This window comes from Arachis ipaensis, chromosome B9 (genome assembly GCF_059453495.1).
Source record: "Arachis ipaensis isolate K30076 ecotype BB chromosome B9, ASM5945349v1, whole genome shotgun sequence".
Taxonomy (NCBI): domain Eukaryota; kingdom Viridiplantae; phylum Streptophyta; class Magnoliopsida; order Fabales; family Fabaceae; genus Arachis; species Arachis ipaensis.
The window spans coordinates 90,861,954-90,877,084 of record NC_142444.1 but is presented as its reverse complement, the minus strand read 5'-3'; positions in this window follow the sequence as shown (position 1 = coordinate 90,877,084).

Sequence of the window (15,131 nt, the reverse complement as noted above, 5' to 3'; positions counted from 1 at the left end):
TATTACTTAGACAACCCAGTGCACTTGCTGGTTAGTTGTGCGGAATTGTGACAAAGTGTGATTCACGTTTGAGAGCTCCAAGTCATTGTTGATGATCACAATTTCGTGCACCAGTTGCTTTAAGCAACAGATAAATAAATATTATCTCTTGGGTTGCATTAAGCAACAAATAAGTAAACAATATCTCTTGGGTTGCCTCAAGCAACAAACAAACATCTCTTGGGTTGCTTCAAGCAACAAACAAATAAACAAATATCTCTTGGGTTGCCTCAAGCAACAGATAATCATACAATAAGTACTTTACTCTTTCCTTTTTCTTTCATCATTGCAAATACGCAAGCGGGACTAGACTCACGCCCTTGCCAACAACCTCATAAACCAAATAATCTTTTCTTAAAAGAATCAGTGAAGTTATCATCAAGCTTTAAATTTATTTTAATTAAATCCTTATACTTTTATAAAAATTTGGACATAATTTCCTCTAAAAATAGGACTTAGCCACCTTTTTGGGTCCTTCTTTCTCAATATTTCACCAACTTCTTATCAGCAATTGCCACAACAATATATTCTCAAAAATATTTGATAATAGTATAGAAAATCTATTTTCTTAAATTCCATATCCAAGTAATCACCAAAACAACATCGGCAATCAAATTTCAATTTTATTTTTAAAATATCAAAAGAATTCGGAATTATGAAAACCTTATATCCATGCGACCGTCTCGGATTAAGCTTTTTATTAAATCAAAATTCACAATTTTTTGCTGACTCTAGCTTCGGGAATATAAGCAAAACTGTGACTGCTCTGTAGTGCCTTAAAACCAGAAGACAGCAGCAACGTACAACATTCGAAATTTCATATAAAATCCAAATTAAATCCAACCACCTTCAAAATTAATGTGGTTAAAGATAACTTATCCAAATTTCTTTCTAAATTAGTTCCAGGGTCATACCATTTTTAATGAAGAAGTAACGTAGCTTCGAAGTTAGGTAATTCTCTGCAGAATTCTGTTTTACAAATCATTGAACACAACCTCAACCAAGTCCCATAAATCACTTATTAAAACATGGAAAACCCTGAAATTTAAATCACATATGCTAAACATACTTAATTTTCACCTCCAATTGGTTTCATCTCAATATCTATCCAGGATCAAAAGTTATAAACTCTCAAAGTTACTAATTTAAGAAAACAGAATCTGGCTTTTTCTGCATAATGCATCATCTTTCAAAAATTTGTATCTTTTAAACCGCAAGTTCAACCGTTCTGAAATTTTACGACATTAAAATAATAGGACTAAAGTTTCATTTAAAATTGGTTTTGCTTCAAAATTCAATTCGGAACATTCACAACAGAGCCAACAAGTTACTATTGTTCCAAAAATTCTGCAGTAAAAATCAGATCCCACAACTATTACTCAAAAATTCACCATAAATCTTATATTTTATGAAAAGATCTCAAACTCTCCAATTCAGTCCCAATTATTCCCAAGTTTAACCAGGACTTGGTTCAACACAATTCCGATCATCACAGAATTAGTTACAGTCTTTCAAAGTTACTGTTTTCACTTAAAGGTAATGCAGAAAATCAGATTTTACGGCTTAACTTTGAAAAATCATAACTAAATTTTCAGTCAATACGAAACCTTCAAATTTAAATCCTAATAACTACGCTTGTTAAAGTTTACTCAGATTTTAATCTCATACCATTTCAATCGCTAGCAAATTACTAGGCCATCCTCAAAGTAACCATTCTATTTTGAAAACCAGATTCTTAATAATAGTTTAGTCTTTTAGGCCCTAATTCTTCAACAATTCTCAATCCAGTATCAAATATATCAAATGATTATCTTAGTTTCAACTATTTAAACATAATCAGTCAAAACCACAATTCTCTACTAATCTCAAGTCACTTTCACAGCTATAGCATTATACCAAACAACCATTTCAACAACCAACAATCAATAATTCACTCATCTACCATACATAATTACAATAAATTCAATCACAGCACAAGCACAATCGCAATCATAATCAAACATTCATATAATCAATTAATTACTCACAGCTATTAATACTATTTGCAGTTATTCAGTAAACCTTGTTGGCATTCCTAAATTAAAATCATTTTAAACCCCCTACCTCGATGTCGCAATCGCATACTTTAACGTAACAACTCTCTTCTCTTTTAGTTTCAGGGCAGCAGCGGTAACTCTTACGCAACCGGAACAGCAACAATATTAGCCTTCGCAACACTGACTATGGTTGCAGTAAAATAGAGGATTCAAATTGGATAAGAATCACAAGCAATTTCAGCTCTAGGGATTCAAGACAAAGCAAGAACTAAAATAGAATTAAAACCAGAACATGGCAACCATAGCAGTGACAAAATATAACGTGTAAATGGATCAACCCTAAGAAGAAGATAAGACCAGTACCCAGATAACAAAATCAGAATCAGTAATGGCTTCAACCATCCCATGGCAGCACCAGCTTCAATACTCGACCTAATTATAGTAGGAAATAGGAGCCAAAAAGGGGCTGAGCAACGAAAATATAGGAAACCATGATTAAAACAAGCACATGGAAGAGAAACAAAGTATAATCAGAGTAAGGGTGAGAGTGTTACGGTTTCAAAAATGGGGAAATTGGAATCAGAACAAGGAGAAGGATCCTAGCTTAATTGAGAGTTGGTGGCGGCAGCTTGCTTTCTCTGATGACAAGCTCCATCTACTGCAGCTCCAAAAATCAAAAGGACAGGGATTAGAAGCAGGAACCGCCGTTCTTGTAGCAGCTCCAAATCAACAACAACCGTATTACCCTCCCCATCAGTCTCTCTTCTCCGTTATTCTTCCTCTTCTCCTCTGCCCTAACCGACATTGATAGTGGTGAGGGGAGCTTCCGCAGCGGCGGCTAGAAGTGCGACAGCCTCCCTCCCTCTTCTACTCGATTGCAACAGCAGGAACGGTGGTAGTGACACCCACCAGCGCTGCTCCCCCCTTCCCCTCTTCCCTCTGCATCTCGTGCTCTCTTACTCCCTCTTCCCCTGTTTCTCAGTCTCTCGTCTCCCCCTTTTCTCCCTCTATGCATTATACTATTGAAAATGTGTGGTGAATTGTTGAGTGTAAATGAATGGAAAGGAATGAAAGAACGTGGATCACTTGGGGAAAGGGTTAGTGGTAGTGTGCGTATGCGTTTGTGATTGGTTAGGGATTATACGTATTAGATAATAACGGTACGTGTTAAAATAAGAAACATAAGACTAGAAAAAATATATACAAGTAACATAAATTTTATAAAATATTTGAGATAGAATAACAATTTAAGATTCAAATATAATACTATAAAGATTACTTTCAAAACGCATAAGATTTTATCTATCAATCTATTAACGAGCTCAAATAATTATTTCTAATTTAAATAATAAAATAAGCATACTAATCACATTTTATAAAATACGGTTTAAATCCGAAAATATCAATTATTTAGATTATACGACATAATTTTTTTCATTACTTTCCTATTACCAAAACATTAATTCCAATTTATATAAAATAACTTTAATTATAGTAAAGATTGTACATAAACCTTAATTAGCTTAAACCCAAAGTATTTATAAAAATCAATTTAATCATTTTCTAGTAAATTAATCTCTAAGAGTTCAAACTAATAAAATAAATCATAATTTATTCATAATAGAAATTTCTTAAATTTAATTACATAACACTTCCAGTATTGAATTCTAATTTGAAATTAGATAAAATAACTAATTATAAAAATTTACACAAAAATGTTAATTAACTTGACTCTGAATATTAATAAAACTAATTTAATTACTCTCAATTGATTAATTTATAAAATAAGATATCAAATCAATAAAATAAATCGTAACCTTTCAGAATAAAAGTTACTTAAATTAAATTATACAATTCTTTCTTATTTTTCAATTACTAAAATTATACAAAATATTCTGTTATAATAAGGTTACTTAAAAATATTAATTGATTCAAAATAAAACTATCTCCGAATCTATTTAATTATTCCTAACAAAATAATTTCTAAAATTAAAAAATTTAAACTTAACAAGATAAAATCACAATTTATTTATATTTAGATTTTAAAAAAAATGCGGGATGTTACATTCTATCCAACTTACAAAAATTTTTGCCCTCGAAAATTGATATAAGATGGAGAAAAGATTTATATTCACATCACTTTTTGAATATTTTAAAGAGATCAAGAAATTCATATCACAAACATAGAAGAAAATATACTAGGTGTTGCAAAAGTTGATAAAAATAATTTCACGCAAACCAATTTTCAAAATCCAAAATCAAATAGGCACAATATTCGTTCAGAACTCTTAACAAAGTATGACCACTTCCTCTTGTCACCTCAAAATTCCACAACTCCTTATAACTTTGTATACTGACCACATTCAATTTTCGCACGCACAAATCGCATCCCTAAGAACTAACGCATATAAGCAATACGAAACATGAGAAGAGAAAGACAAGCGGCATGAAAGGTTTATGCGAGAAATTGAAAGAATACTCAAGTTCGCAATTGTACAAGATGGTATTTCGCAAGAATTTGAAGGAATACATGAAATCATCAACAAACAAGGATATATATATACATATATATAAGCAATGAAATGGAGCATAAAGGGAGTTGGTTCGAAGTTTAGGAAGCAATTTTAAATCGAACAGTTTCAATATGAACATCATTAGGGAAGATAGTATAACAATTTTGAACAACTTCAATTTTGAAATAGAGGGAATTAGTTTATCTTTTTCAAAAGAATATATATAAATCTAACATTTTTCAAAGTACTAAACTTAGTATAAATAATATGTTATATCGATTTAATTTTCAAATCAAAACAAATCATGCATGGTTTGTAAATTAAAGCTTGTTTGATGTTAAGGGAAAAATATTTTCTTTAAAAATTTTGGAGGATACTTAAGTACATAATTAGGTAAGGATAGCCATAGAATTATAGTAAAGTTGGCAGAAAATCAGCTTTTATTTAAAGAATAAATTCTGAAACAAAATTTTCTATAAATCAATAAAAGTAAGTGGTATATCACAGATAAACAAGATCAAACTACATAAAGAAGTTTCAGAGTTTGTGTAAGAAAGTCTAGGCTGAATTAAAAACAATCCCATCAAAATTTGAGCAAGGGTTGTGGATACAGTCAAGTAAGAAAAGATGTAAATTGAAATTTTTTTTCGAAGAGAATCTGAAACAAGTACTCAAGAAGGAAATTACAAGAAATGGTATGTTACACCGAAATAAATCAGAGTTCAGAGCAAGGAGCATAGAGTTTGTAAGGTAAGGATAAATGTTTCAAAAGATCCAAACAACAACCAGATACAGAGTCAAGCAAGGACGTGCATGAATGATAATACAAGGTTAGCAAGAAAGAGATAAGAAACTAGAAATTCCAATACAATTAGTATAGAAAGAGATAACACTAAGCACGAATAAAGAGCATACGTCGAAACGGAACTAATCTTTAGAATTTAGTTTCTAACGTCCCCAAAACCTCGTAATTCGCGTTAACCTATCACTTCTATTTCGTCTATGATAACCCATTAGTGTTCCATATACATAAATCATTAGTATTAAGTTGGCCAAACTTGATACCATGGTATGCAATGGTAAACTAATAGCGTTAATCACTAAACAGTCATGCATATAAAACATAAACTCTTGTCTTCAGAACAAGTTAGAAAGCATGACAGACACTCAGAGTATGCAATGAAGCATAGTCAGTCCACTCCCAAGGCTCTACAGGAAGGACTGCTCTGATACCATATTGTAACATCCCTTCCAGCAAAATACCTTGCTTAAGTCAGGGTCTTTCTACTAGAAAGAACATTACGTAACCTTTCCTAATATTAATTACTTAATTATCGAGCCTTTGTATCGAGTTCGCGTCTCAGTTTTAAGGAAATGCCAGAAAATTTTTGTTTTTATTCAGTAAAGTCATGTTTCAAAGATTTCCAACAAATAATAATCACATAAATATTATTAATAATAACTATTAATACAAAAGAAACCAAATAAAACTCAAATACAATATACTAAACCTACCCCTCTATGTAAAATAAAATCTCAAGGGACGACATCGAGGGGACTCTATGAAAGCAATTAAAACTGTAAAGAAGGCCTACTAATCGCTTGCAGCTTCATATTGCATCTTCAAACCTGTGTCACTAAAAGGGTGGAAAATTTGGGGGTGAGAACCAAACCACATGTTCTCAGTAGAGGTCGAGAATGCCGTAAAAGTAAAGAATAAAATGCAAATAGTTAATTTTATTCAGAGACATCTAAAAGAAAATTAACCTTCTTTAAAAGCATTAGTTAATTATTCAAAATCCTAGACCTATATTTTCTTTATAAAGATCTTAAAAGTTTTCCTAGACTGTATGAATGACCAACCTGTTCCAAGCATAGGTTCATTAAATCTATGCTGAACTAGTTTGATTTTTTCATACTTTACTAGACCATAACATAAAAGTCACCTACGCGGTATAAATGATCATCCTGCTCCAAGTATAGGTTCATTAAGTCTATGCTGAACCAGTCAGGTACTTTATACAGAACTAGACCTCAAACGTACCAGTCACGGCCTCAGGCCCAAACAACTCAATCAACATCCAATCACCACAATCCAAACAATCAGTTACAAACACAGGTAATGAGGTTCAAACACAACCAAGAGCAATTACATCAAGTATAGCAATTAGCAATTAAACAGAATTATTCACTTAGGCAAACTAATTACAATATACACACCCAAACAATGTCACATAGATGCATATGATGAATGTCTAGTCCTAGTGCAGGCCATGAGCTCATGTGTCGGTTAGCACCTGCATTCCCGACATTTATCCGGTCACGAGTTCACGATTTCCCGAATATGATTTTCCGTTCAAATAAATGCGCATATAATTATTAGCAGCTCTATTGAGGCAGCCTCTGCTTTTTACTCGCATGAATTATACTCTTGGGAACAGAAAATTGCTGTACGTATCCTAGTTTCCCTACAGAAGCTCATGGGTTGCTTTAAGCAACAGATAAATAAATATTATCTCTTGGGTTGCATTAAGCAACAAATAAGTAAACAATATCTCTTGGGTTGCCTCAAGCAACAAACAAACATCTCTTGGGTTGCTTCAAGCAACAAACAAATAAACAAATATCTCTTGGGTTGCCTCAAGCAACAGATAATCATACAATAAGTACTTTACTCTTTCCTTTTTCTTTCATAATTACAAATACGCAAGCGGGACTAGACCCACGCCCTTGCCAACAACCTCATAAACCAAATAATCTTTTCTTAAAAGAATCAGTGAAGTTATCATCAAGCTTTAAATTTATTTTAATTAAATCCTTATACTTTTATAAAAATTTGGACATAATTTCCTCTAAAAATAGGACTTAGCCACCCTTTCGGATCCTTCTTTCTCAACATTTCACCAACCTTTTATCAGCAATTGCTACAACAATATATTCTCAAAAATATTTAATAATATTATAGAAAATCTATTTTCTTAAATTCCATATCCAAGTAATCACCAAAACAACATCGGCAATCTAATTTCAATTTTATTTTTAAAATATCAAACGAATTCGGAATTATGCAAACCTTATATCCATGCGACCGTCTCGGATTAAGCTTTTTATTAAACCAAAAATCACAATTTTTCGCTGACTCTAGCTTCGGGAATATAAGCAAAATTGTGACTGCTCTGTAGTGCCTTAAAACTAGAAGACAGCAGCAATGTACAACATTCGAAATTTCATATAAAATCCAAATTAAATCCAACCACCTTCAAAATTAATGTGGTTAAACATAACTTATCCAAATTTCTTTCTAAATTGGTTCCAGGGATATACCATTTTTAATGAAGAAGTAACGTAGCTTCGCAGTTAGGTAATTCTTTGCAGAATTCTGTTTTACAAATCGTTGAACACAACCTCTACCAAGTCCCATAACTCACTTATTAAAACATGGAAAACCCTGAAATTTAAATCACATATGCTAAACATACTTAATTTTCACCTCCAATTAGTTTCATCTCAATATCTATCCAGGATCAAAAGTTATAAACTCTCAAAGTTACTAATTTAAGAAAACAGAATCTGGCTTTTTCTGCATAATGCATCATCTTTCAAAAATTTGTATCTTTTAAACCGCAAGTTCAACCGTTCTGAAATTTTACGACATTAAAATAATAGGACTAAAGTTTCATTTAAAATTGGTTTTGCTTCAAAATTCAATTCGGAACATTCACAACAGAGCCAACAAGTTACTGCTGTTCCAAAAATTCTGCAGTAAAAATCAGATCCCACAACCATTACTCAAAAATTCACCATAAATCTTATATTTTATGAAAAGATCTCAAACTCTCCAATTCAGTCCCAATTATTCCCAAGTTTAACCAGGACTTGGTTCAACGCAATTCTGATCATCACAGAATTAGTTACAGTCTTTCAAAGTTACTATTTTTACTTAAAGGTAATGCAGAAAATCATATTTTATGGCTTAACTTTGAAAAATCATAACTAAATTTTCAGTCAATACGAAACCTTTAAATTTAAATCCTAACAACTACACTTGTTAAAGTTTACTCAGATTTTAATCTCATACCATTTCAATTGCTAGCAAAATACTAGGCCGTCCTCAAAGTAACCATTCTATTTTGAAAACCAGATTCTTAATAATAGTTTAGTCTTTTAGGCCCTAATTCTTCAACAATTCTCAATCCAGTATCAAATATATCAAATGATTATCTTAGTTTCAACCATTTAAACATAATCAGTCAAAACCACAATTCTCTACTAATCTCAAGTCACTTTCATAGCTATAGCATTATACCAAACAACCATTTCAACAACCAACAATCAATAATTCACTCATCTACCATACATAATTACAATAAATTCAATCACAGCACAAGCATAATCGCAATCATAATCAAACATTCATATAATCAATTAATTACTCACAGCTATTAATACTATTTGCAGTTATTCAGTAAACCTTGTTGGCATTCCTAAATTAAAATCATTTTAAACCCCCTACCTCGATGTCGCAATCACATACTTTAACGTAACAACTCTCTTCTCTTTTAGTTTCAGGGCAGCAGCGGTAACTCTTACGCAACCGGAACAGCAACAATATTACCCTTCGCAGCACTGACTATGGTTGCAGTAAAATAGAGGATTCAAATTGGATAAGAATCACAACCAATTTCAGCTCTAGGGATTCAAGACAAAGCAAAAACTAAAATAGAATTAAAACCAGAACATGGCAACCATAGCAGTGACAAAACATAACGTGTAAATGGATCAACCCTAAGAAGAAGATAAGACCAGTACCAAGATAACAAAATCAGAATCAGTAATGGCTTCAACCATCCCATGGCAGCACCAGCTTCAATACTCGACCTAATTGTAGCAGGAAATAGGAGCCAAAAAGGGGTTGAGCAACGAAAATATAGGCAACCATGATTAAAACAAGCTCATGGAAGAGAAACAAAGTATAATCAGAGTAAGGGTGAGAGTGTTACGGTTTCAAAAATGGGGAAATTGGAATCAGAACAAGGAGAAGGATCCTAGCTTAATTGAGAGTTGGTGGCGGCAGCTTGCTTTCTCCGATGACAAGCTCCATCCACTGCAGCTCCAAAAATCAAAAGGACAGGGATTAGAAGCAGGAACTGCCGTTCTTGTAGCAGCTCCAAATCAACAGCAACCATATTACCCTCCCCATCAGTCTCTCTTCTCCGTTATTCTTCCTCTTCTCCTCTGCCCTAACCGACATTGACAGTGGTGAGGGGAGCTTCAGCAGCGGCGGCTAGAAATGCGACAGCCTCCCTCCCTCTTCTACTCGATAGCAACAGCAGCGACGGTGGCAGTGACACCCACCGGTGCTGCTCCCCCTTCCCCTCTTCCCTCTGCATCTTGTGCTCTCTTACTCCCTCTTCCCCTGTTTCTCAGTCTCTCGTCTCCCCCTTTTCTCCCTCTATGCGTTATACTATTGAAAATGTGTGGGGAATTATTGAGTGTAAATGAATGGTAAGGAATGAAAGAACGTGGATCACTTGGGGAAAGGGTTAGTGGTAGTGTGCGTATGCGTTTGTGATTGGTTAGGGATTATACGTATTAGATAATAACGGTACGTGTTAAAATAAGAAACATAAGACTAGAAAAAATATATACAAGTAACATAAATTTTATAAAATATTTGAGATAGAATAACAATTTAAGATTCAAATATAATACTATAAAGATTACTTTCGAAACGTATAAGATTTTATCTATCAATCTATTAACGAGCTCAAATAATTATTTCTAATTTAAATTATAAAATAATCATACTAATCACATTTTATAAAATACGGTTTAAATCCGAAAATATCAATTATTTAGATTATACGACATAATTTTTTTCATTACTTTCCTATTACCAAAACATTAATTCCAATTTATATAAAATAACTCTAATTATAGTAAAGATTGTACATAAACCTTAATTAACTTAAACCCAAAGTATTTATAAAAATTAATTTAATCATTTTCTAGTAAATTAATCTCTAAGAGTTCAAACTAATAAAATAAATCATAATTTATTCATAATAGAAATTTCTTAAATTTAATTATATAACACTTCCAGTACTGAATTCTAATTTGAAATTAGATAAAATAACCAATTATAAAAATTTACACAAAAATATTAATTAACTTGACTCCGAATATTAATAAAACTAATTTAATTACTCTCAATTGATTAATTTATAAAATAAGATATCAAATCAATAAAATAAACGGTAACCTTTCAGAATAAAAGTTATTTAAATTAAATTATACAATTCTTTCTTATTTTTTAATTACTAAAATTATATAAAATATTCTGTTATAATAATGTTACTTAAAAATATTAATTGATTCAAAATAAAACTATCTCCGAATCTATTTAATTATTCCTAACAAAATAATTTCTAAAATTACAAAATTTAAACTTAACAAGATAAAATAACAATTTATTTATATTTAGATTTTAAAAAAATGCGGGATGTTACACTCAACCATATGACCAATCACCCTTACCTAATCCTTGTGACCATTATGAGAGAAAACCTATAGAACTACCCACATTACAATACAATTACTCCCAAGAACCACCTCAATGCACACCATCTCCATATTTCCACCAAGAAGAACCACCTTCCTATTATGAACCTTTCTTCCAAAATAATGAACCCTCCTATCCACCTCAAGCCCCAATGGACGATTCTCTCACTTTATTCCTTCAAAGGCAATAAGAGATGAAGAGGGAGGTACCTCCATGGTCGCCTTGATCAAGGTAGAAAAGACTTTAGCCTCCCGATATTCATGCACGCAAAGTACTTCCATGGCCACATGTGAAGAATCAAATGAAGAGCGTATTATGAAGGAGAGATTAGAAAATTCGGTGGAAAATGAAGAGTTAGATTTTGTGTTGGAACAATTGGAGGAAGCTATGATTGTTGAAGAAGAGGAAGAAGTGGTTGAAGATTTAGGAGATGTTGAAAGTGCATGGGAATGTAAAACCATGGAACCTCCCTCCAAGAAGCTTGAAATTGATGTTGAGGATGGTGTACAACCTCCAAAGCATATCATGATTGAAGATTTTGAAAGGGTTGATCAAGATATAGATTCAATCATTGATGAATTCTTATCTACAATTGAATCCTATCCCATTGGACTTGAAATAGAGATTAAGGAAGAAGGTGAACAACCTCCCATGCCCTTGGTAAGCAATGAAGAAGAGATTGAATTGGAAGAAAGCTACCAAGAGGAAGAGGTTAAAATTGAAGAAGCTTACCTAGAGGTGGAGGTAATCAAGGAAGAACACAAGGGAGTGAAGCTTGCAAGAACAATGGAAACACCTCTCCCCAAGCCATCAACATCCATTCTTTCATTCATGTGGGTAAATCTGTTATCCCTACGCTTCATGATTCCACTTGAATATGGTTTGCTTGAGACGGATGGGCAACTTCGAGCTCTTTGTGGCTTTAAGAGCAAAAGGGAGATGGTCTGTGGTTGGCATTGTAAATCAAAGTTCATGATGGTTACATGTTCAAAGCTTAATAGCAAGGGTTAGTGTAAAATTAGATTGCTTGGGTCTAGGATGATGTTTGGTCGCTTGAGTGAGAATTCGAAGATTATGACACCCGGATGGATTGACGATAATCAACTTGAAGATGGGTGTAGAAACAAGATTTGGGATCCGAGAATATAGCCCTTACCTTATGAAGAACTCCATCAAAGCTTGGAGTTATTAATTTTGAAGAATGGAGCCTATTAGAAGTCCAAGCATTGGTGGATGTTCAAGGAAGAGTTCAAGCACAAGCCACATTGACAAGGAGCTCACCAATTGTCCAACTTAAGGACAATAAATAAAGTGCTAGGTGGAAGACACCCCACCATGGTAACATCTTTTCATTTTTTTCTTTTGTAAATATTGGTAATTAGCTTAATTTTAGGTTTTGTTTGGTTAGTTGAGTTTATTTGGGAGTCTAGTATGTTGAATAAGGTTTTATGATGGTTTGGTAGCTGTTTGGAGGTTTGGAATGCTTGGTTTGGTGCAAGAACTTGAAAAAATTTTGAAAAACAGAGCACCATGCCACGTGTACGCATCGCCCACGTGTATGCATGACCCCAAGTTTTTCGCCAATCCACGCACACGCGTCACTCATGCGTACGCGTGGATCCCAAATTTTCACCTCCCATACAAATTCAAGAGAGTTATGCGAGTTTTGGGCTGGAATTGTGCGTTTCGCACAAGCCTACCCACGCGTACGCGTCACCTCACGCGTACGCATCGCCTCTCTGAATAACCCATCACATGTACGCATGCCCCACGCGTACGCGTCGCTTCCATTTCACCACCCCACGCTTACGCGTCACACTACACGTACGCGTGGATTGCCTTGTTTCACCACTCTTCTTTTCTTCTCATCTTTCCATTTCTTTCCTTCTTCTCTCTTTTTCTCTTTTCTTTCCATCCTTCAACCATCATCCAACACTACCAAGCACCATCTAACACCATTTCCTTTAGTTAGTTAGTTGGTTGTTTAGATAGTTTAATTTTTGTTTAATTTTCTATTTTTCAGTACAAGTGTTGGATTAGTAATATTATTTGTTGTTTATTGCTGCTGATTACTGATAAGATGTTGTTTTAACATCATTATTGCTAATTCCTATTGTTGGATTTCATTGTTGAGGTTATATTTTGCTACTTGGTTTTGAGTTTCTTTGTTGAACAATTGTGAACACCAAGTACATGAGAATTGCCTTTAACGAATGTTAAATCTTTTTGAATTGCATGATTTGGCCACCATGTGGTTTGAACCCTTTTCTTTGATTAGGCAATTTCTTGATGGATGTTGTGCATTTATCTTAATGCGTTGTATTTCTTGATCATATACATCCATATGTTATGCTTATGCCTTAATTGACATGATTGACCATTAATTGTTTACTTATATGCTCTACACATATTTGAAACTAGTCTTTTTAGCATAATGTTCCTTTTGTGAAATTAGATTGGAAGCTCACCTAGGGACACACTTCTGAAATTCTCAAGCTATATGGACCATGCTTGTTATGTGATTGACTTTTCACCTATCGTTCTCTTTTGCTACATCGCATAGCAATCATGTTTCCCATCTTATGTCCACTAGGTGATGTGAGCCCAAATTCAAAGTGTGACATTGTTGATGTGTAAGCTTCACATTTCCATTGGTTCACTAAGTTTACTTGCACATCACTCAATGTCCATTCATTATCCATTTCACAATTACTTATCTTTGCTTGAATGCTTTTGTGCTTCTTTATTGTTTGTTTGGTTGCCTTAACCTACAAGTTTTCTTTGAAGTATTTCAAGCACACTAGAATGAGTAAAGTGCATGCTTCTTTTCTGACATAGCTTTTTCTGCTAGTGTGTTCTAAACCGTGCGCAATTTAGAACCCACACACCTATTTTCACAAATGTCACACTAATTCACTCACCTCATTCTAGTGATTTACCTCATTCCAACAATTTACGCTTCCTTGCTTTTGTATTTTCTCATACGGTGTTATTTTTTATTTCTCATGAATGATGCACCACAAGCAAGAATGGAAGCGGGAGAAAGAACATGCAGCAGCCAGTTGATCCACCAGCTGAAGGTGGCAACCGGTGTAGTTTCAGTACCCCCTTGCTCATCTTTGAGTGCACCGAGGACGGTGCAAACCTTTAAGTGTGGGGAGGTCGTCCGACCGAATCGGCACTTTTGGGTGACAAATTTCTAATCCCAACACTTTTGCATTTTATTTTTAGGTCTTTTAGGATTTGTAGTTGCATACATATATAATAAGCTTAGTCGAAATAATGAATTTTTTCAAGAAATTTATCTATAGGGTACCCCAATTGATTTGAGTAAAAATTTTTCATTGAACTTGCTTGAACTATATATTATGGATCATGTTTTGAGCAAAGAACATAAGCATGTAAGATTTGAGCCTAATTGTTTGGTTACATCATATAACTACTTATTTTCATTCTTGTGTGTATTATTCTCTTTCTATGATTATAATCTTTGATTTGTTGGATTCTTTATGTCCATTATTTTGTGTATACGTGCATTTATATGATTGAGGCCATTGTTTCAATTAGCTCACTTACCCAAATAGCCTTACATTTTATCTTCCATTGTTAGCCAACTTTGAGCCTATGACAAACCCACTTGTTCTTAATTTTAGCACATTACAAGCCTTAAAGAGAAAAATAATAAATGTCCTTTATTTGGATCTTTGATTAGCTTAGGCTAGTGAGTGTGTGTATCATTCAAGTGTGGGGAAACTTGGGACATTGGTTGAGGTAAAAGTGTATTTTGAGTTTTTTGTTGAAAACATTGGGAGTTGGGTACATACTCATGTGTTAATTAAATGTAAAATCATATGCATTGATACTTTTGTATATACTTTATTGCAAAAAAAATGGAAAAATAAAAAGAAAAAAATATATATATATGAAAAGAAAAGAAATTATATAGAAAAAAACAAAGAGAAAAGAAAAAGAAAATAAATA